The sequence below is a fragment of the Schistocerca nitens genome, chromosome 6 (genome assembly GCF_023898315.1).
Source record: "Schistocerca nitens isolate TAMUIC-IGC-003100 chromosome 6, iqSchNite1.1, whole genome shotgun sequence".
Classification (NCBI taxonomy): domain Eukaryota; kingdom Metazoa; phylum Arthropoda; class Insecta; order Orthoptera; family Acrididae; genus Schistocerca; species Schistocerca nitens.
Window position 1 is genome coordinate 153,710,194 of NC_064619.1, and position 25,633 is coordinate 153,735,826.

Genomic DNA, 25,633 nt, shown 5'->3' on the forward strand with positions numbered 1-25,633 from the left:
CTCAGTGTTTCACGCTTTCTGTACATAAAATTTTTGAAGGATTGACGCTAGGCGTGTCTGTTGAAGTGGACACTGTCCTGATCTGTTAGTATTAAACATACGCATTAATTTGAGGAAGAAATTTCTAAGAATGCACTGTATGATAGTGAAACATGGACCACGGGAAAACTGGGACAGAAGAGAGTTGAAGAATTCGAAATGTGGTGCTACAGACGACTGTTGAAGGTTAGTTGGACTGATAAAGTAAGGAATTCTCCACTGACTTGGAGAGGAAAGAAATATATGTAAATAACTAAAAGGAAGATGGGACAGGACGATAGGGCATCTGTTAAGACATCAGAGGATAACTTTCATGATACTAGAGGGAGCTGTAGAGAGTAAAAACTGTAGGGGAAGATAGAGATTGGAATTAATAGAGCAAATAATTGAGGACGTAAGTTGCAAGTGCTGTCAAGATGAAGAGGTCGTAAGACTCTTGACTCAACAGAAAATAAATAATTCTTTGTCGGAGCCTGAATGTGGGACTAAGAGCCAAGAGCATATTTATCTATGGAGAGTAGTAAGTACATGAAACAATGGAAATGTTTTTAATACAAAGAGGACACATATGCGTCACTGTGTAGACTTTCCTGGGATAGTAACCTCTGATAAATTGTTGGATTTGCAGCCAGATCCTCCTACCAATCTGACGTAATATTTCTGGGTTGCAGTTGGCCATTATTCTCTCAGGCAAAACTGAAATATAGAGAACCTAAGTGGTGCCTCCTAGCAGTGGGCCACCGGCGACGAGTACCGGACGGGGCGGTGTATCACAAGAGACAACTGTCTGCAGCCGACGCGCCACAGATGTTTTGAGCCCATTAATATTGAAACAGGGTTCGAGTCCTGTGTAAGAGAGATCCACTGTCTCTGTTAATGAGTTCATCTACTAACCTAATTTGTATCGCCTGTTTAACAACACTATCCTGATACCAAAACGCCTCAACAACTCATATATTTCCATACCCCCCCCCCCCCCTCTCCCCCCTGTCCCTGGGCCATTGCTGATTATTCCGGCTGTTGAAGTGTTGTGCGGCGATGGGATTTTACATAGGCTGTTTACTAAGGGGTGCGATAAAGGTGCATTTAAGGGAGGCGACCATGGTGAGTAATTTGCTTAGTCTACTAATGTTTGATGCAAGTCAACCGTATAACTATGTAATCAAATTCAAAATGGTTCAAATGGCTCTGAGCACTATGCGACTTAACTTCTGAGGTCATCAGTCGCCTATAACTTAGAACTAATTAAAGCTAACTAACCTAAGGACATCACACACATCCATGCCCGAGGCAGGATTCGAACCTGCGACCGTAGCGGTCGCTCGGCTCCAGATTGTAGCGCCTGGAACCGCACGGCCACTCCAACTATGTAATCCTCTGGTTTTTATCTGAACTGTGATTCTGATAATGGCTAACACCGACACGCGTAAAACTGGAGTAATAAACGAATGAACCTTCGTTTCTAGGCCGGCCGGTGTGGTTGAGCGGTTCTAGGCGCTTCAGTCTGGAACCGCGCGACCGTTACGATCGCAGGTTCGAATCCTGTCTCGGGCATGGATGTGTGTGATGTCCTTAGGTTAGTTAGGTTTAAGTAGTTTCAAGTTCTAGGGGACTGATGACATCGGATGTTAAGTCCCATAGTGCTCAGAGCCATTTGAACCTTGGTTTCTAGTTTTCTCTGCATTACTGTTCCATCATCTGCGGCCAGTTCAGCAAATTGCAGACTACGCAAAATTGGTTATCTATGCTGAACTGTGTGAATTACCTGGTCCATACAAGTTTTGCCACAGAAATACGAAGTGACATCTGGCACATGTACAACACAACGCATGCACATATGTGTTTTGTACAGGCCATCTGCGTAGAACAGCTCGCACACGTCGTGTTAGGTTAGGCGGAAAGACGAACTGTGGCAGCGCAAACAAATTAGTGACACACAAACATACACTTCACTTTATTGCACTGCAATACTTAAGTAAAGTGAAAAAAATGAAAGGACCATATGGCATTGTTGGCCAGGGTGTCCCATTCGGGTTCGGCCGCCAAGTGCAAATCTTATTTCAGTCGGCACAACACTGGGCGACTTTCGGCCGATGATGAGGACAACACAACACCCAGTCCACGAGCGGAGAAAATCTCCAATCCGGCCGGGAATCGAAGCCGAGCCCACTGCATGGAAGGCAAGCACGTTATCACCAGCTAAGCAGGCGGACGTAAGTGAAGTAGTACAGCAACTTAGTGGGTATGCTTGCGGACACATACAACTAAGCAGTGGCCCCTCAGGGTGAGCATTACTGAATACAGTATCTACAAGACTGTGTCTGTCCTGGACGCCAAACTGTCAATCACAATAGTAAACAATTGTCCCTACATGAAGACTATAGGCGACTCCACTTGTAGACTATGTCTCACAGGCTGATCCCCACTATAAACTGTAGCTACATACTGCATAGCTAGAACTCCATACTAGCACTGTTGTACGCCAACGCCGAACATAAAACGTCCGTTGCTGCCTGTGGCCACTGCTTATAACACTCGCTTGCTATTACTCAAACCAATGTTATCCTCTGTGAGGACTTATAATTTTGACCGTGCGTGTGACTAATGGATGAAGGTATCGGACTGTAGTTTTGAATATATTGCAATTTAACAGAAAACTAAACGGGCTTAAACTCTGAGGTTTCATGAAAGCAGAAACGTTTATACGAATGAAACAATAACCGGTCGCCAGCCCAAATAGGCCCATTGATTTGAAATATTATGTTTCAGAAAATTGAATATTAGTTGTTGAAGTTACTTTCATTAAGATTCCCTTTGAATAGCATACTGGATACACACGAACACAGGGCAATCTACCGGTAAGTTGTGCGTAGCAGTAGTTACCATTAATGCACAAACCAATAGTCATAAAAGCAAAATTATACCCAACTCATAATAATAACAGTTACAATCACGATGACTGTGTGACGCAGTATTGAGATTTTACTGCAGGAAGCACCGAACTAAAACTGGACATAAAGAGGCTTCTGTCTCAACTGACATATAAGTACCACAAATGAAATTAAATAATGCTACAATTACACTGTTTATACTCCCTTTTATAGCAATGTATCAGATTTCTTTAGTTGCAATAATATTCCAATTATCTTTCTAATATGAGAAGAATATGGTGGGGACCCATAAACTGACATTGTATCACTAGTCAAACTCTATGATTATTTCAGCCTCACTCTGAATAGTTTATGTTTTCATTCTCCAAAGCAAATCACCCAACACTGAGCTCGACTGACCTCAAAAAAATCGTTCATGATAGCAATCAAGGATAAATTATGTTCCAAATAAGTTAATTTACGTGCCTTTTTCATTACCTGTGAAGCAGGTATTTTAGACAGCAACATTTACACAGTCTGGCACTGAATATTAGCACATTTAATACACAGAAATAAATTACTAGTTTGTTTGAAACAGGATACTCAGTTTTCTGAACACTTAGGAGGCGATCCTGCATAGGTTCCTGATTAGGATAAAGATGCTGTCCTAATCACAGTTTTATAGCACTTGGATTATTATTAAATCACTCACACAAATTAACTGTACGCATGGAGATGGTGGAGCAGTGACGACGGTTTGGTGGCAAGCGACATGGCGGCTAACTGTACTCACGGCTCTTGATATTTGAATGCTCTTATCAATTTTTTATTGGCGACGGATTTTTAACGTGTTAGAACCATTCCTCATGGCCGAGAGTATCATGCAACAGCCAAATCCGAATCCGAGACAAAATTCCTTGCGAAACGGCTTCCAATTTCCTTCCTTGGCACCCTAAATGTGTACCGTGCAACGGCTAGCCAGAGACTGCGTACCGTTCCCACCAAGGAGCCGCCCAGTTCGACCGCCAAAACCATCTTTCACATCGCTCCAAGCCACTTCCGTTGCGGAGGGACTTCCCTACATCTTTTACGTTATACAATACAAGTGTCCTAAGCGTGAACCAGCTTCCAAAATACAATGTTTTCTTTATAAACATACGTATAATATAAAATTTCGTTATTTTATACATTATTTAGTTTTTTCCACACATACACTACAAACTTTAAATTTCGTGTCACAAATCAATGACCTTAAGCAACAAAGAACAAACATTTCATAATCACAGATACACAGTTACATAGTATGAACCTACTTCTAATCCATATAGGTGTTTCATGCCTATCATAACGTGGGAGTCCATCTCATTGGCGGCCATCTTCAACAGAGCCAAGTAGCTCTCTGGTCTTGGCTGGTGGGCTTGATGACACTTCTTCTAATTCTTCCAATTTTGGACCACATTCTTCCAGGTAAGGAAGGACAGCAATTGTAACATCTGCTGTGCGGCCGGCAATGGTCTACCTCCTAAGAGATGGAGAATATGCTTATCAGAATAACAGTTCTGCTAGAAAACAGACTTCAGGTGTTAAATTTCTTCTGACATACTGTCAAAATCGGAGATGGCGTACACTCTAGGTGGCAGTAGCCTCAAAACGCATTGTAGCGGCAGTTATTTCGATTGCGATGCGTTGCTCCGTCAAGCAGCCACCACTGGTGACATTGCATCTGCACGCTGCTGACAGGCAGTACTGACAATTACTGGCACACGCGTCTTTTGCGTTCTGTGGATGTTAAGGTGTCTCAGCAGTAACGCGTCTTATCTAAAAACTGCAGCCAGTTGTAAAGTTTGCTGTAGTTGCAGCGGCTGTTACTAACAGTAGAGTTGAATGTTGACATAAGTACAGCTGCAAAGACTTACAAATTCAGTCAGCCTTCTATACAATGGCTATTCCGCAGGTGACGTGGCATGACTACTATGAAAGTCAGTAAATGTTATGAAACGGCAAACACACAAAAAGGAGTATGTGTGGTGGTGTTTGAACTTAAGTACAGCCGTCACAGTAGCTCCAGAGATGGGATGCTTGCATATCGTCGGCAGTGGCATACTCTTCGTGGCAGCAGCAACCTCATGCTGCGGTGGCGGCTGAAGGAAACTTGGCGGCACCACTGAGGGCGAGTGTGTTTTAAAGTGCGGCCGTCCCGATGGTGGCCGATACCGCATGTACAATTTATGTATATGAGGCGATCGTAAGGTCACGTACTCCATTTTATAATTAATTCCAGTAAATGTACAACAGCAGATCTAACAGCCTCTCCTGAGCCTCATCACGTGCTTCATACCTTCGCAGCCATTACTATCCAAAATACACTCCTGGAAATGGAAAAAAGAACACATTGACACCGGTGTGTCAGACCCACCATACTTGCTCCGGACACTGCGAGAGGGCTGTACAAGCAATGATCACACGCACGGCACAGCGGACACACCAGGAACCGCGGTGTTGGCCGTCGAATGGCGCTAGCTGCGCAGCATTTGTGCACCGCCGCCGTCAGTGTCAGCCAGTTTGCCGTGGCATACGGAGCTCCATCGCAGTCTTTAACACTGGTAGCATGCCGCGACAGCGTGGACGTGAACCGTATGTGCAGTTGACGGACTTTGAGCGAGGGCGTATAGTGGGCACGCGGGAGGCCGGGTGGACGTAGCGCCGAATTGCTCAACACGTGGGGCGTGAGGTCTCCACAGTACATCGATGTTGTCGCCAGTGGTCGGCGGAAGGTGCACGTGCCCGTCGACCTGGGACCGGACCGCAGCGACGCACGGATGCACGCCAAGACCGTAGGATCCTACGCAGTGCCGTAGGGGACCGCACCGCCACTTCCCAGCAAATTAGGGACACTGTTGCTCCTGGGGTATCGGCGAGGACCATTCGCAACCGTCTCCATGAAGCTGGGCTACGGTCCCGCACACCGTTAGGCCGTCTTCCGCTCACGCCCCAACATCGTGCAGCCCGCCTCCAGTGGTGTCGCGACAGGCGTGAATGGAGGGACGAATGGAGACGTGTCGTCTTCAGCGATGAGAGTCGCTTCTGCCTTGGTGCCAATGATGGTCGTATGCGTGTTTGGCGCCGTGCAGGTGAGCGCCACAATCAGGACTGCATACGACCGAGGCACACAGGGCCAACACCCGGCATCATGGTGTGGGGAGCGATCTCCTACACTGGCCGTACACCACTGGTGATCGTCGAGGGGACACTGAATAGTGCACGGTACATCCAAACCGTCATCGAACCCATCGTTCTACCATTCCTAGACCGGCAAGGGAACTTGCTGTTCCAACAGGACAATGCACGTCCGCATGTATCCCGTGCCACCCAACGTGCTCTAGAAGGTGTAAGTCAACTACCCTGGCCAGCAAGATCTCCGGATCTGTCCCCCATTGAGCATGTTTGGGACTGGATGAAGCGTCGTCTCACGCGGTCTGCACGTCCAGCACGAACGCTGGTTCAACTGAGGCGCCAGGTGGAAATGGCATGGCAAGCCGTTCCACAGGACTACATCCAGCATCTCTACGATCGTCTCCATGGGAGAATAGCAGCCTGCATTGCTGCGAAAGGTGGATATACACTGTACTAGTGCCGACATTGTGCATGCTCTGTTGCCTGTGTCTATGTGCCTGTGGTTCTGTCAGTGTGATCATGTGATGTATCTGACCCCAGGAATGTGTCAATAAAGTTTCCCCTTCCTGGGACAATGAATTCACGGTGTTCTTATTTCAATTTCCAGTAGTGTAGATACAACTCGCGCATTATGCACGTCTCTGCCGCCGACCAACTTCTCTGGCGCATTTGCATCTTTGGCCGCATGCGCAGTCGCGCGGTACAACAGTATAAAGGGACCAAGCGAGCACTGGAGCGGCAGTCTTGCGGCTCACTCTGAAGATGGCTGAACGTTATACAGCCGAAATATTAGAAGAAGAAGGAGATTTCTTGCGGCTGCACACCCAAAACTTAATGGAACAACATAGTTTCCGTCTTTTCTGTTACGCAAAAAGCCATTCACAGTCGCTTTAGAAGAAGACCAAGCAGCTAATTGGATATCAGTGAGTTTGGTACCAAAGGGTGGGTCTTTCAGCAATTTTCTTGTTTGTGGTCCAACAAATATGCTCTCTTTCAGCTTTACCTCACTTAATTTGGGAAGCTTTTCTTGTAAGTGATTGAAGGCCTGACCTTCTTTAGCCAGTGCTTTTACAAAGTACTTGATGAGGCCCAACTTGATATGAAGGGAAGGCAGAATGATTTTATAGGGCTCAACCAATGGGGTAATGTTCACATTTACGTTTCCAGGAACATATGACTTCCTTATAGGCCATTCCATGACTGTATAGTGGTTCTTGGTGTCACGGGTGTCCCAAAGGCACAAAAAGCAGCAGTACTTCGTGAATCCAGCCTGTAAACCTGTAAGAAGTGCAACCACTTTTAAATCACAGCAAAGCTGCCATTCATGATCCTTATGTTTCATTGCCTCTAGCAGCAAAGAAAATGGTTTCATAAATGTTTTTCACGTCTACTCGTAAGCCAAAGGTACCGATGGAAATGCATTGCCATTATGCAGTAGTACTGCTTTCAAGCTGGTTTTAATGGAGTCAATAAATAGTCGCCACTCCTGTGCATTATGTTGTACACCTAGCTGCATCACAAGACCATTGACATCTCTACGTACACAAATTGAATTCTGCATGTCGAAATCCTGAACGAAGGAAGCACCTCTTGACCTGAAACAGGAAATTTTTGTCCCTGGAGATAGAAGGTTTCGTTGTTGAAGTCTCGACGACAAGAGTTCAGCTTGCTGTTTCGAAAGTTTCAGATTACGAACCAAATCGTTCATTTCCTTCAGATTAAAGAGCTGAGGCGAAGTGTCATGATATTGAGGGCAGTACTGTTCTATATGCTCAATACTTTCTGATTCACTTGACATGGTGTTTGGTTCGGTGGCTTTCAAGTTACAGCAGGAACAGGCAACCCCTCATCATGGCGCACAGGCAAATGCATTGAAGATACATTTGGATACTTTATTTTGTGTCTAGGTTTGCTTGAATGTCCTGAAATATTTTAAAGACAGAAGTAACAGTCTGAACAATGGCCATTAGGCTCACACCGCACCATCGGAATAGCGAATGGCACGGCTCGGCGTTTTCCTTTCAACCACTCGGATAAGGTTCTAATGCAGGTTATGCAGGCAATACGAAGTGCAGAATTGTTATCTTGACCACCAGCAGGACAATCAAATTACAATTTATATGCCTTCTTAACAAAATCAGTGATTGGTTTTCTTTGGGCTTTTGGAGTGAATTGCCCACACACATAACAAAAGTTGTCGACACCAACGAGATTTACTATTTGCCATTTTTCTTAGTGTAAGTTTTAAATACAAAAAGTTTGCACTATGTTTCACAGGAAACACTCACTGAGGATCTCTTTCACGCCACTGGATTACCACACCAACCATTTAATGACGATTTGTAGATCTTCTCTCTCTCATCTGCAAATCAAACAATTAAACATCAAAACACAAGAACAGCAAAAAGCGAAATACTGAATACGAAAAATAAAAAGCCTTTAAAAACTTGAAAAATAGTACGTGCTAGAACATTTTGAAAGGTACATTGGGATTCTACACACCAAAATACATACTAGTTGGTGTATCATATTCCAGATGCAAAATGGCTGTTGACTAGTGTTATTCTTCTGAAAGATGGCGCCGCCATCGGTGAAGGCATCAAGCACGAGCGGATGCAGATGGTTCGCAGCTGTCAGCGTCTCTTCGATTACTACCACAGGTCCTATGCAAGCACAGGAGAATGTCTCCCATATCATAACACTGTTCCCATGAGCCTGCCTCTGTGACGTGCTGCACGTTTAGAGCCGCTGTTCACCTCGATGACGGCGGTTATGGAGACAACCATCGACCTAATGAAACAAAAATGTGATTCACCCAATGAGCCGAAACGTTTGCATTGATCAACGGTCCAATCCAGTGCACAGTGTGCCAACGAACAGGTGACGATGTCGTTGGGTCAACATGTGGACACGTATGTGTGGTCTGCTGCAAAGCTCTATGTTCAACAACGTACGATGAATTGTATGCTCTGAAACACTTGTGCGTGCACCAGCATTGTGCTCTTTCGGCAGAGATACCACAGATCAACATCCTGTCCTAATTTACAGAGCAGACAAGGCTCCTAACCCCACGTTCTGTGAGGAGTCGTGGATATCCAACCAACCAAGTAGCGCCCAGTGGTAGTTTCACTGTCCTACCTCTTTCTGTAGATGCGATAGCAGCACTTGAACATTCGATCATCTTTGCCGCTTTTGAGATACTCGTTCACAGGTTATGCGTAATAATAATCTGCCTTTGGTTAGAGTCGCTTTTTTTTTTTTTTTTTTGGTCATCAGTCTACTGACTGGTTTGATGCGGCCCGCCACGAATTCCTTTCCTGTGCCAACCTCTTCATCTCAGAGTAGCACTTGCAACCTACGTCCTCAATTACTTGCTTGGCGTATTCCAATCTCTGTCTTCCTCTACAGTTTTTGCCCTCTACAGCTCCCTCTAGTACCATGGAAGTCATTCCCTCATGTCTTAGCAGATATCCTATCATCCTGTCCCTTCTCCTTATCAGTGTTTTCCACATATTCCTTTCCTCTCCGATTCTGCATAGAACCTCCTCATTCCTTACCTTATCAGTCCACCTAATTTTCAACATTCGTCTATAGCACCACATCTCAAACGCTTCGATTCTCTTCTGTTCAGGTTTTACCACAGTCCATGTTTCACTACCATACAATGCTGTACTCCAGACGTACATCCTCAGAAATTTCTTCCTCAAATTAAGGCCGGTATTTGATATTAGTACTCTTGGCCAGAAATGCCTTTTTTGCCATAGCGAGTCTGCTTTTGATGTCCTCCTTGCTCCGTCCGTCATTGGTTATTTTACTGCCTAGGTGCAGCCCGCCTCCAGTGGTGTCGCGACAGGCGTGAATGGAGGGACGAATGGAGACGTGTCGTCTTCAGCGATGAGAGTCGCTTCTGCCTTGGTGCCAATGATGGTCGTATGCGTGTTTGGCGCCGTGCAGGTGAGCGCCACAATCAGGACTGCATACGACCGAGGCACACAGGGCCAACACCCGGCATCATGGTGTGGGGAGCGATCTCCTACACTGGCCGTACACCACTGGTGATCGTCGAGGGGACACTGAATAGTGCACGGTACATCCAAACCGTCATCGAACCCATCGTTCTACCATTCCTAGACCGGCGAGGGAACTTGCTGTTCCAACAGGACAATGCACGTCCGCATGTATCCCGTGCCACCCAACGTGCTCTAGAAGGTGTAAGTCAACTACCCTGGCCAGCAAGATCTCCGGATCTGTCCCCCATTGAGCATGTTTGGGACTGGATGAAGCGTCGTCTCACGCGGTCTGCACGTCCAGCACGAACGCTGGTCCAACTGAGGCGCCAGGTGGAAATGGCATGGCAAGCCGTTCCACGGGACTACATCCAGCATCTCTACGATCGTCACCATGGGAGAATAGCAGCCTGCATTGCTGCGAAAGGTGGATATACACTGTACTAGTGCCGACATTGTGCATGCTCTGTTGCCTGTGTCTATGTGCCTGTGGTTCTGTCAGTGTGATCATGTGATGTATCTGACCCCAGGAATGTGTCAATAAAGTTTCCCCTTCCTGGGACAATGAATTCACGGTGTTCTTATTTCAATTTCCAGGAGTGTATATAATGTTTAGGAAGATTACATTTTATATAGTGAAACATAAAATTATTGGTACAGAAAAATTGATACACTTCAGGGATAACTGAAGGAATGTACAAAAATCTTTTACCATACCCCAAAATAATAAAAAAATGTAACACGATTTAATCAGGAAAACGTTCTGATCACGTAATAGCTGTTGCTCGACTCATCCAGAGTCCCCAAAAATCGACATTTACCTGTGGTTGGACATCAAATTTTTGTCGTGACAGGACACCGTCAAGCTGAAATCGGAGTAGCTGAGCACTGGAGGTACTTAAGTATGTGGTTCAGGAAGTGATAGTAAGCTTCTGTAGTTACGTGTGTTGCAGAGGTACAGGCCTTAGAAATGACTGCCGGCCACTCCATCAGCAGGGTTGGTGAAAAACCTTTTAGAAATCTACGTTCATGAAGTACTCGTATCGCATCAGTAGCGTGTGGATTGAGTTTGGTATTTGCTTGAGCATACACGTTCTCAACTGAAGCGTGTAACCCAAAAATCTGCTAAGTGCCAAACATTTGTGTAGGTTTAACACTGAAAAAAATATGTCACAGCAGTTTTCATTTCACATTTCAATGTGCAGTATAGTATGCACTAAATACACTGAAGAACCAAAGAAACTGGTACACATGTCTAATATTGTGTAGGACCCCTGCGAGGATGTAGAAATGCCGCAGCACAACGTGGCATTGATTCTACTAATGTCTGAAGTAGTGTTGGAGGGAATTGACACCATGAATCCTGCAGGGCTGTCCTTAAATCCTTAAGAGTACGAGGGGGCGGAGATCTCTTCTGAACAGCACGTTGCAAGGCATCCCAGATATGCTCAATAATGTTAATGTCTGCGACGTTTGGAGGCCAGCGGAACTGTTAAAACTCAGAAGAGTCATCCTGGAGCCACTCTGTAGCAATTATGGACGTGTGGGGTGTGACATTGCCCTACTGGAATTGCCGAAGTCCATCGGAAGGTAAAATGGACATGAATGGATGCAGGTGATCAGACAGTATGCTTACGGACTTGTCACCTGTCACCGTCGTATCTAGGCGTATCAAGCGGTCGCATATCACTCCAACTGCACACACCCCACGCCATTATAGAGCCTCCACCAGCTTGAACATTCCCCTGCTCATATTCAGGGTTCATGGATTCAAGAGGTTGTATCTATACTCGTATACATACAACCGCTCGATGCAATTTGAAACGAGACTCATCGGACCAGGCAACAAGTTTCCAGTCATCAACAGTCCCAAGTCGGTGTTGACAGGACCAGGCGAGGCGTTAAGCTTTTTGTCGTGCAGTCATCAAGGATACACGAGTGGGCTTTCGACTCGGAAAGCCCTTATCGTTGATGTTTCGTTGATTGGTTCGCCCATTGACACTAGTTCATGGTCCTGCATTGAAATCTGCAGCATTTTGCAGAAGTATTGCCCTTCTGTCACGTTGAACGATTCTCTTCAATCGTCGTTGCTCCTGTTCTAGGATGATCTTTTACCGGCCGCAGAGATGTCGGAGACTTGACGTTTTACAGGACTCTGATATTCACTGTACACTCGTGAAATGGCTGTACGGGAAAATCCCCACTTCATCGCTACTTCGGAGATGCTGTGTCCAAACGCTGGTGCGCCGGCAATAACACCACTTTCAAACTGACCTAAATATTGATATCCTGCCATTGTAGCAGCAGTAACCGATCTAACAACTGCGCCAGACTCTTTTTGTCTTATACAGGCGTTGCCGCCCGCAGCGCCGTATTCTGCCTGTTTACATATCTCTGTATTTGAATACTCATGCCTATACTAGTTCCTTTGGCGCTTCAGTTGTAGAAGAACAGTTGTAGGCAGATTGTTATATTTAATTTACGACACTGCATGTCACTAGTACTACGAATTGTTAGAGTAAGCAATACTAAATGTAGCTAAATGTATTTACCCTTTTACTCAAAAATCAGCTAAGTGGCAGTAATAGTTTCAGACTTAGTACCAGTATACTGTCAGAAAATTTTGGCCAAATATGGTGCTGTTGATAACAAGCCTTCCTTTCTTCCTTTCCTAAGCAATATTTGCCCTTCAATTCCTTTGAATATCACGTATCTGCTGTCCGAATCTCCAATCCCTTTTTGGAGTATTAACATTTTTCCAAGTTTCCTATTCTCTGAAGGTAAATTTTATTTCTTTGACTCCGGGATTCATTGCTGAGAAGCGTATCATTGTACCTTTGAGACAACGTCTTTTTCCTTGCTATCCAGAAATCGGCAGTAGGCTAAATATTCATGAATTTTTTCAGTCAGGTCAACGATTTTAAATTTTTTAGTGCTTGAAGCAGATTTTACAGTATCATACAGGCCTTCAGGTGCAAATGCCTTGCACAGCCTCTTCCTCTTCCCAAAGTGCCTATCTCATGGCAAGTAGCTATAGCCGGATGCTAGGAAGTTTTGTTCAATGATGTCAGAGGCTTCAAGTGACACAAGGTAAACAAAAAGAAAGATTATCAGCCTCTTCTTATCCAAATCAGGTATTGGTACTTAGGGGACTTTTGGGTAAACTGATGAGCAACATAACAAAGCTTCCATCTTGTGACGAATATATGAACTAAAGTAATCTCGGCGGACATAGCCTCGTCTTTGGTGTACTGGAAATGATACGTAGACAGGCTGTAATGCAAAAACTAATTTATTTAAAAAGTAGGACATAGCAGATTTTTGGGTTATACTCATTAATTACATTATTGTTATATATCGTACACTCTCTGGCGCTTAATGATTTCATATTAATCTAAATCTTTTGCCACACGATTAAAAATGGTTAACTGGTAAATATAATCGAAAGGTTTTGAACAGCGATAAATTCAGTAAATTGTGTGTTAGTGCAATGCATAGCTGTAATACATCTTTAAAGTAGTCTTGCTAATGTATAAATTATTAGATAAATATGGGTCACATAAGGTAGTGTAGGTCATTGTGTTCTGAAATGGTATTCAATAATACATTCGCCATCTGATCAAAAGTATCCGGACACCTCTACATAGTGCAGGATTAACCAGTAGGTGTCGCCAGAGACGGACCCGCTAGTAGAATACTGCATCCACATCCGAGTAGCGCACATTCAACAAGTGGCCCTGCACAGTGGCTGAGGAAACATGGACTCCATACAGCTTCGTCAAAACTTAGAAGCACTAATGCGTCAGGCAAGAGTTTAATGCATTTAGAATTATATCTTTTTAGCTGTCGACTTTCCACATTTTCTATGGAGAAAGTGTGTGCTGTATACCTCACATTCACCAAGTGACTGACTATGATTATGTATTAGTCGTGCGGTCTAACGCACGGCTTTCCGGGGGCAAAGAACCGCCGGTCCCAGGCACGAATCCGCCAGGCGGATTTGTGTCGAAGTCCGGTGAGCCGGCCAGTCTGTGAATGGTTTTTAGGCGGTTTTCCATCTGTCTCGGTAAATGCGGGCTGGTTCCCCTTATTCCGCCTCAGCTGCACTATGTCGGCTATTGCTGAGCAAATAAGTTCTCCACGTACGCGTACACCACCATTACTCTACCACGCAAACACATTGGTTAAACTCGTCTGGTGTGAGACGTTCCTGGGGGGGGGGGGGGGGGGTGTCCACCGGGGGCCGCACCGCACAATAACCCTGGGTTCGCTGTGGGGCGGTGGAAGGGTGAAGTGGACTGCGGTGCGGTAGTCGTCGTGGGGTTGCGGATCACTGCGGCTGCGGCCGGGACGGAGCCTCTCTGTCGTTTCAAGGTCCCCGGTTAACATAACATATCATAACGTAACATGATTATGTGTAACGAAAATTAAAGTGATAATCGAATACTGAATGTTTGCGTGAAGGAGTAGCTGATTATTAACACTCTCATCACTCTGCTGTTATAATCTCACTGACATCGAGACGTGTTTTGGACAGAACAAATGAGAAAGATTTATGTTGAGCAGTGTGACAACAGATTATAATTGTCAAGTTTTTTTATAACTAGGAAAATAAAGGACTGGAAGCTGTTTTGAATGCCAAATGGTTTCCTACACCTTATTAGACATGGTAACCTGTTCTGTTTTTAGCGTTCTCATATTTTTTCCGCTCTGTTTAGTTATACAGTGCTACAAAATGAGTAAAAAAGTTAGAACTCATTTGCTAACGACCGACATCATCAGACTTTAAATATAAAGAGCTCCTAAAACGTTTGTGCAGTGCTGTTGGACGTCCGTAGTCATCCGGCAACGTCTTAGGATTGACTCGTTGCAATCTGGAATAGCTTTTCGATCCACCTGTATAGAAGGAGTCGGGGAACGTCGTCACTACAGAAGCAGCGACAGCAAAGTGGGTCGGTCGGGAGAGCTCACTGACATCGAACGTGGACAAGTAATTGGATGACAGCTGACTAACAAAACCACCAGGACATTTCATCCATACTGAAGCTGCTCAAGTCGACTGTTGGTGTTGTAATTCTGAAGTGGAAACCTGAAGGAAGAATTACAGCTAAACGAAGACCAGGAAACCACATCTACTGACTGACGCGGACCATCAAGCATTGCTGAATGGTTGTAAGGAAATCAGCGGAAGGAATCATTCGTGAGTTCGAAGGTGCTAGCAAGCAACCCAACGATAATCTGTTCATTATAAGAATAAACCTGACGTAAAGATTGCACTACGTATTCTTTCGCGTTTGCTGGAACCTCAATGGGTTTACGTTTCACGTGGGACTGCAGCCACGCTGTCTCCAGTACTGTCAAGAAAGATAAAAAACGTACATTTTGTGCTGTGCGTTACGTGCACAGCGACTTAGCGATATTACGGGACAACAGCTTTACCAGCGTATTTAACTTGGACAGTTCTGGCCGGTCAGCTGGTACAGCTAGCCCGCAGTGACGTGGCCAGTTGCAGTTCACACGTAAAAAGAGACGAGCAGTGGAGCAATACAGCTTCTAATATCATTTAATTTTTAAGCAGAATGAAATAATACACTGCAAATCTCGCACAATACGCACTTTAGACGACTAGACGAAAACTGCAACACGTTATCGTTCTTAGCTAACGTACTATTGTAATTAGAAACAAGAATGATGAAAATTCTTGACTTAACCACAGGGCAATTTTTTGCTTAAGCTGTGTCTAACGTAAGAGAGCACTGAAGGATTTCACCGTATAGTTAAATATTGAAGCCACTGAAGGTATTACTTACAGTCGTCAGTCCTTCTTTATCCGAATCCGAGAAATACATTTCAGTTCTGGAAGTGTCACCCGCTACGTTGAAAACGAGCCTGTAACAGAATCTACGAGGCCAACCAGGGACAGAATTTTCTCTTCTTTTACGACGAGCCGCGCTATATCCCGCCAGCGTTCGGCAGGACGTGAGAAAAAGATGCGTGCGTTAGTTCCAGTACGTCTGGCAGTTTATCAGTCTTGTTACTTCTCGGGTCAAATCCCGCAGCTTGGCTCCAAATCAGTTCTGTTGGGTTCATATTGTGATGGAACAATGGCAACTGTAAAATTTTTTTTCATTTATTTTTATTTTTCATGTTTCTACGATACTTATCTACTTCTGTGGTACAATACGATGGACATAGTCCAAATATAGAGGATTTGGTTTTTCATTTTTTTCCTTAAAAATTAAACTGTTATGATTTCTTAATTTAAACAACTTTTATGAACAATCTATCATAAAACATCGATACTTAAGAATTTGTATTTGAAATGGAAACAGGAATTTCGAGTCCATTATTTAAGACGTGCATTGTTCACAAAAAAAGATAATTAGTATTATTATTACGAGATATAGGTATTTCAAATTGAACGAGAAAAAACATTGTTATTGATGAGATTTGAACCAACGCACGAATAACCGCATGCGATTTACGTACCATTACGCTATCGACTGCGCTATACGTCCTACAAACATTCGTCTATTAACAGTAGTATATATAAAGCTGGGAAAACTTCCAAGCTGATAATCTCCGTAAATTTATGAAAAACATTAAGAAAAGCCTATTTCTTGGCACTTTTTACCTGTATTCCACATGTGTGTCTCACTACGGAACAGAAAGCTGCCTCAGCCATTTTAATACTGCGCACTAGCAGCGCTACAATCAGGGCACAATGCTGCAGAGGCTGACTGTACACCGTTTTTGAAATAAAAACTACGTAGCTATAGCGTGATTAAGAAAAACGTTGATGGCTGTTAATACATTTGAATATCTTAAAGTTTCATTTAACGTAGCTTAGTAATAAGATATCTAATATAGAAGTTGGACCTATTTCCTAGAGCATAACAACTCCAGTGTATGTTTGTTACGGCTTCTGACCAATCATCGCGTTTGTGTTTGTTTACATCCGGTTTATTCTTATGATAAACGGATTATAGCGCAATGACTGTGCGTAGGGAGTTATAAGCAATGGGATACAATGCTCGAACTGCTCCCCATAAGGCCCATATTTTTGTAGAATATGCGAAGCTACGCTGGAGGTGGTGTAAAGAGCGATATGGAGTCATGAATCACGCTATCTTATGTGCAGTCCAATGAAACGGTTTGGGTTTGGTGAATGGCTGGAGAACGTTACCTACCATCATGTGCGAAAAAAAAAAAATAATTACAGATCAGTACCTCTAACATCGGTTTGCTTCAGAACTCTTGAACATATTCTCAGTTCGAATATAATGAATTTTCCTCAGACCGAGAAGCTTATGCCCACGAATCAGCACGGTTTTAGAAAGCATCGCTCGTGTGGAACTCAGGTTGCTCTTTTCTCACATGTCACTCTAAGAAAAGTGAATAAAGGGCAATTAGCAGACACCATATTTTTAGATTACCGGAAAGAATTTGACACGTTGCTCGACTGCAGACTGTTAACGAAGGTGCAAGCATATCGAACAAGTTCCGTTATATGTGAGTGGCTCGAACACGTCTTATGTAATAGAACCTAGTGTAATGTCCTCGACGGCCTGTACTCAGAGACAAAGCTACCACCTGGAATGCACTAGGAAAGTGTTCAAAAATGGTTCAAATGGCTCTGAGCACTATGGGACTTAACTGCTGAGGTCATCAGTCCCCTAGAACTTAGAACTACTTAAACCTAACTAACCTAAGCACATCACACACATCCATGCCCGAGGCAGGATTCGAACCTGCGACCGTAGTGGCAGCGCAGTTCCAGACTGCAGCGCCTAGAACCGCTCGGCCACACCGGCCGGCTAGGAAAGTGTGATAGGACCGCTATTATTTTCTGTAGACATAAATGATCTCGCAGACAGGGTGAGTAGCAACCTTCGGTTGTTTGCTGATGATGCTGTGCTGTACAGAAAGTGTGAAAGTTGAGTGGCAATAAAAGGATACAAGACAAGTAAAATTTTTAGTTGGTGTGATGAACGGCAGCTAACTCTAAATGTCGAAAAGGTATGTTAATGCGGTTAGGTAGGAAAAACAAAACTGTTATTTTCAGTTACCCGCATTAGTTCAAATGGTTCAAATGGCTCTGAGCACTATGCGACTTAACTTCTGAGGTCATCAGTCGCCTAGAACTTAGAACTAATTAAACCTAACTAACCTAAGGACATCACACACATCCATGCCCGAGGCAGGATTCGAACCTGCGACCGTAGCGGTCACGCGGTTCCAGACTGAAGCGCCTTTAACCGCACGGCCACACCGGCCGGCACCCGCATTAGTACTATCCTGCTTGACACTCTCACGTCCTTTAAATATCTGGGCGTAACGTTGCAAAGCGATATGGAATAGAACGAGCATGTGAGATCTGTGGTAGGGAAAGTGAATGGTCGACTTCGGTTTATTTGGAGGATTTTAGGAAAGAATTGTTCGTTTCTAAAGGAGAACACATTTAGGACACTAGTCCTACCTGTTCTCCAGTACTGTTCGAGGATTTGCGATTGAAGGAAGACATTGAACCAATTCAGAGGCAGGCTGCTAGGTTTCTTCAAAAAATGGTTCAAATGGCTCTGAGCATCATGGGATTTAACATCTGTGGTCATCAGTCCCCTAGAACTTAGAACTACTTAAACCGAACTAACCTATGGACATCACACACATCCATGCCCGAGGCAGTATTCTAACCTGCGACCGTAGCGGTCACGCGGTTCCAGACTGAAGCGCCTAGAACCGCACGGCCACACCGGCCTGCGTCCTAGGTTTGTTACCAGTAGGTTCGAACAGAGTGCAAGTGTTACGGAGAAGCTTCGGGAACTCGAATGGGAACCCCTCAGGAGAAGGCAACGTTCTTTTCGAGGAATACTATCGTGAAACCGGCGTTTGAATCTCATTACAGAACCATTATAATGCCGCCGACATAAATTCCGCGTCAGGACCTCACAGATGAGATACGAGAAATTAGGGCTCATACAGAGGCTTATAGAAATCGCTTTTCCCTTCCTCTATTTGCAAGTGTAACAGGGAAGGAAATGACCAGTGGTGATAAAGGATATCCTCCACTACGCCAGCACGCTGGCTTGCGGAGTATGTATGTAGATACTGATGTAAACGTAGATGTAGTGCTAACGGTGAAGTACGTAGGAGTGGTGTACGATATGTGGGAGTTTTTCGTGGTTAGAGAGTTGTCCGCTTATTGCGCTTAACAAAACGCTGTTTGCGCGAATATGTGAGCACATATAACAAACATAAAACTCAAAAAAGCATTTTCTACCAATGAATAAAACTGTACAATAAATTACCAAAAGAGATAAAAGAAATTGTCAAAATACACTTCTTTAAAAAGGCGGCTAAAATATACCTGTTATGCAATACATTTTATACATTGAAGGATTACTTAGATAAAACAGACTAGGGCTTGCGTTAAAAAAAGTTATACAAATAAAAATAATAATGATTACAAAACATACAATATTCCACATAACACCTTCGCACTGTTTTTTTCCTTGTTTTTTCCTTTTCTAGAAAAACCTACCCCTAAGCTATGCATAACACAATACTAGCACCTCTTCCTCTTTCAGTGCTCAATATCTCACTCATTGCAGAGGGATGCTGACTCAGTTTTTCAGGATAGCAAATGGGAAGTTGTGGTACAGAAAATGGCCCAGAGATCACCTGTGTGTGTGTGTGTGTGTGTGTGTCTGTTTATGTGTGTAGTGAGTGAAGTGTTATGAAACTACACTCCTGGAAATTGAAATAAGAACACCGTGAATTCATTGTCTCAGGAAGGGGAAACTTTATTGACACATTCCTGGGGTCAGATACATCACATGATCACACTGACAGAACCACAGGTACATAGACACAGGCAACAGAGCATGCACAATGTCGGCACTAGTACAGTGTATATCCACCTTTCGCAGCAATGCAGGCTGCTATTCTCCCATGGAGACGATCGTAGAGATGCTGGATGTAGTCCCGTGGAACGGCTTGCCATGCCATTTCCACCTGGCGCCTCAGTTGGACCAGCGTTCGTGCTGGACGTGCAGACCGCGTGAGACGACGCTTCATCCAGTCCCAAACATGCTCAATGGGGGACAGATCCGGAGATCTTGCTGGCCAGGGTAGTTGACTTACACCTTCTAGAGCACGTTGGGTGGCACGGGATACATGCGGACGTGCATTGTCCTGTTGGAACAGCAAGTTCCCTTGCCGGTCTAGGAATGGTAGAACGATGGGTTCGATGACGGTTTGGATGTACCGTGCACTATTCAGTGTCCCCTCGACGATCACCAGTGGTGTACGGCCAGTGTAGGAGATCGCTCCCCACACCATGATGCCGGGTGTTGGCCCTGTGTGCCTCGGTCGTATGCAGTCCTGATTGTGGCGCTCACCTGCACGGCGCCAAACACGCATACGACCATCATTGGCACCAAGGCAGAAGCGACTCTCATCGCTGAAGACGACACGTCTCCATTCGTCCCTCCATTCACGCCTGTCGCGACACCACTGGAGGCGGGCTGCACGATGTTGGGGCGTGAGTGGAAGACGGCCTAACGGTGTGCGGGACCGTAGCCCAGCTTCATGGAGACGGTTGCGAATGGTCCTCGCCGACACCCCAGGAGCAACAGTGTCCCTAATTTGCTGGGAAGTGGCGGTGCGGTCCCCTACGGCACTGCGTAGGATCCTACGGTCTTGGCGTGCATCCGTGCGTCGCTGCGGTCCGGTCCCAGGTCGACGGGCACGTGCACCTTCCGCCGACCACTGGCGACAACATCGATGTACTGTGGAGACCTCACGCCCCACGTGTTGAGCAATTCGGCGGTACGTCCACCCGGCCTCCCGCATGCCCACTATACGCCCTCGCTCAAAGTCCGTCAACTGCACATACGGTTCACGTCCACGCTGTCGCGGCATGCTACCAGTGTTAAAGTCTGCGATGGAGTTCCGTATGCCACGGCAAACTGGCTGACACTGACGGCGGCGGTGCACAAATGCTGCGCAGCTAGCGCCATTCGACGGCCAACACCGCGGTTCCTGGTGTGTCCGCTGTGCCGTGCGTGTGATCATTGCTTGTACAGCCCTCTCGCAGTGTCCGGAGCAAGTATGGTGGGTCTGACACACCGGTGTCAATGTGTTCTTTTTTCCATTTCCAGGAGTGTATGTATGTATAGTGCGTGCAGTGACTGATAGTGAGATATGATGAACTGTGTGGCAGTACATTATTTAATAATTTATTTGTAAAAGAAGTATTGTGTACCAGGAGTAAATCTAATGATTGTCTCTAGCTAGAAGTCTGTAAATGTATGTCTATACGAATTAGCTTATTTTAAATTGGTCTAAACCTGTAAATACTTTGACATGTCATATATCCTTGTAAAAAGAGATCTACGGATGAATAAAGCTACTATTACTACTACTACTCCTTACAGCATTCTGTCCCGCGTACAGTAGATACACGGTGCGCAGAAGATTTTTATTTCTATTAACATAACAATGCACAGTGTCATGAATTGGCATTTGTGAGGCAGTGCTTCGCGGACAATAACATTAAAAGGACAGGCCTGTCAAAAATCCCGACCTGAATCCAGTGGAACAGCTTTGGAATGCACTGGAACGTCGAATTCACTCCACACCCCAGCATCCAACATCAGAACCTGCGGCTCTCGTGGAAGAAGGACTTGCCATTCCTCCACAGAGATTCAGAAGCCTCACTGAAAGCGTCCCTAGAAGAATTCAAACCGTCATAAAGATGGAGGGTGCAATCAGCAGATACAGAAGTCCACTAAGAGGTGTCCGGTTGATCAGATAGTATATGATTCTGCTTGATACTTCGTCACTTTGTATTTACGCCTTTGCGACTACGGACGACATTTTTACCACTGTTTGAGGAGGTAGTCACAAAGTTTTAACTATCACCTCGAAAAAATGAAGTTTTATATATTTTTTTGTTTTCAGATACATGTCAGGTGTCCTGATACACACTGAATATCTCGTGCCACTGTCCCGTGAAACGCAGCAAGGGGAACCAAACCTAAATGGCTTGTCCTGTTCATAGCATGGAGTGTCGTGCGAATAGAAATGTAGCAGCCACGTCTGGCCATTCCAGATGCCTTTCTTAGCCGTGTGGATTGGCATTACACAACTGTAACGTTTGCGTTGCTGACACAAACGAAACACTATAAAAGGCTCCACTTTATCAAAGTGCCAATTAACGTGAATGCTGTCCTCAGCGACACTTTCATCTACGGTATCTCCACCTTACACGTAAATACACTGCAGATGCTCCATTCCTCTTTACCACTCTCTGTATGTGCGTGGCTACCTTTCCACGTTATGCCCATTGTGCACTTGCATCGCCACTGAAAGGAAGGAGAAAGGGAAAAAATTAAATGAACTATAAACGAAACGTCTATTCGCTGAGACAGCAAACATCATAGGATAGCGATGTGCACATATGCAGATGATGGTAGCATCGCGTACACCAGCTATAAAAGGGCAGTGCACTGGAGAGTTGTCATTCGTACTCATGTAGTTCATATGTAAAGGTGTCCGACGTTATTATGGCTTTGAATGCAGAATGGTTGTTGGAGCTAGACGCCTGGGACACTGCATTTCGAAAAACGTTAGGGAATTCAGTATTCAAATGTTCAAATGTGTGTAACATCTTATGGGACTTAACTGTTCAGGTCATCAGTCCCTAAGCTTACACACTACTTAACCTAAATTATCCTAAAGATAAACACACACACCCATGCCCGAGGGAGGACTCGAACCTCCGCCGGTACCAGCCGCACGGTCCATGAGTGCAGCGCCTGAGACTGAAGTATTGGCAGAAGAGCCAACACCGTATTGCTAGAGGAGGCCGAAATGCACGCGTTTAATTACACGCAGACTGGCGTGAGGTCTGGAACAGTTAAGTGAATTTTTAGTAGCAAATAAAGTACGTAGTTGATGTAATACTCAACTTTAATCCATAACTGTAGAACATCGGTACAGTAATAAGAAGCTCAATATAAATTGGTAATGGCGCCTAGCTCGGTCGTAGCAAATGACGTAGCTGAAGGCTATGCTAACTATCGTCTCGGCAAATGAGAGCGTAATTGTCAGTGATCCATTCCTAGCAACGTCGGCTGTACAACTGGGGCGAGTGCTAGGAAGTCTCTCTAGACCTGCCGTGTGGCGGCGCTCGGTCTGCGATCACTGACAGTGCCGACACGCGGGTCCGACGTATACTAATGGACCGCGGCCGATTTAAAGGCTACCACCTAGCAAGTGTGGTGTCTGGCGGTGACACCACAGAGACCGCTCGGCTAATCCCGCGCGGCAATTCAGCATTCCGAGATCCATAAGAGTGTGCCAAGAATACCGAATTTCAGGCATTACCTCTCCCCCCTCCATAAACTATGGACCTTACCGTTGGTGGGGAGGGTTGCGTGCCTCAGCGATACAGATAGCAACGGAGGGGTATTTGTTGAGAGGCCAGACAAACGTTTGGTTCCTGAAGAGGGGCAGCACCCTTTTCTGTAGTTGCAGGGGCAACAGTCTGGATGATTGACTGATCTGGTCTTGTAACACTAACCAAACCGCCTTGCTGTGCTGGGACTGCGAACGGCTGAAAGCGAGGGGAAACTACAGCTGTAATTTTTCCCGAGGGCACGCAGCTTTACTGTATGGTTAAATGATAATGGTGTCCTCTTGGGTAAGATATTCCGGAGGTAAAATAATCCCCCATTCGGATCTCTGGGCGGGGACTACTCAGGAGGACGTTTTTATCAGGAGAAAGAAAACTGGCGTTCTACGGGTCGGAGCGTAAAATGTCAGATCCCTTAATCGGGCAGGTAGGTTAGAAAATTTAAAAAGGGAAATGGATAGGTTAAAGTTAGATATAGTGGGAATTAGTGAAGTTCGGTGGCAGGAGGAACAAGACTTCTGGTCAGGTGAATACAGGTTTATAAATACATAATCAAATAGGGGTAATGCAGGAGTAGGTTTAATAATGAATAAAAAAGTATGAATGCTGGTAAGCTACTACAGACAGCATAGTGAACGCATTATTGTGGCGAAGATAGATACGAAGCCCACGCGTACCACAGTAGTACAAGTTTATATGCCAACTAGTTCCGCAGATGACGAAGAGATCGATGAAATGTATGTTGAGATAAAAGAAATTATTCAGATAGTGAAGGAAGACGAAAATTTAATAGTCATGGGTGACTGGAATTCGATAGGAAAACGAAGAGAAGGAAACGTAGTAGGTGAATATGGAATGGGGTTAAGGAATGAAAGAGGAAGCCTCCTGGTAGAATTTTGCACAGAGTATAACTTAATCATAGCTAACACTTGGTGCAAGAATAATAAAAGAAAGTTGTATACATGGAAGAAGCCTGGAGATACTGGAAGGTGTCAGATAGATTATATGATGGTAAGACAGAGATTTAGGAACCAGGTTTTAAATTGTAAGACATTTCCAGGAGCAGATGTGGACTCTGACCACAATATATTGGTTATGAACTGTAGATTAAAACTGAAGAAACTGCAAAAAGGTGGGAATTTAAGGAGATGGGATTGAAAGAACCAGAGGATGTAGAAAGTTTCAGGGAGAGCATTAGGGAACGATTGACAAGAATGGGGGAAAGAAAAATAGTAGAAGAAGAATGGGTAGCTTTGAGAGATGAAATAGAGAAAGCAGCAGAGGATCAAGTAGGTAAAAAGACGAGGACTAATATAAATCCTAGGGTAACAGAAGAGAAAAATACAAAAATGCAGTAAATGAAGCAGGCAAAAAGGAATACAAACGTCTCAAAAATGAGATCGACAGGAAGTGCAAAATGGCTAAGCAGGGTTGGCTAGAGGACAAATGTAAGGATGTAGAAGTATGTATCACTAGGGGTAAGGTAGATACTAACTACAGGAAAATTAAAGAGACGTTTGGAGAAAAAGAACCACTTGCTTGAATATCAAGAGCTCAGATGGAAACCCAGTTCTAAGCAAAGAAGGGAAAGTAGAAAGGTGGAAGGAGTATATAGAGGGTCTATACAAGGGTGATGTTCTTGAAGACAATATTATGGAAATGGAAGAGGAGGTAGAGGAAGCTGAAATGGGAGATATGATACTGCGTGAAGAGTTTTACAGAGCACTGAAAGACCTGAGTCGCAACAAGGCCCCAGGAGTAGACAACATTCCATTAGGACTACTGATAGCCTAGGGAGAGCCAGCCCCGACTACAGGAAAATTAAAGAGACCTTTGGAGAAAAAGAACCACTTGCATGAATATCAAGAGCTCAGATGGAAACCCAGTTCTAAGCGAAGAAGGGAAAGCAGAAAGGTGGAAGGAGTATATAGAGGGTCTATACAAGGGTGATGTTCTTGAGGACAATATTATGGAAATGGAAAAGGAGGTAGAGGAAAATGAAATAGGAGATATGATACTGCGTGAAGAGTTTTATAGAGCACTGAAAGACCTGAGTGGCAACAAGGCCCCAGGAGTAGACAACATTCCATTAGGACTGCTGATAGCCTTGGGACAGCCAGCCC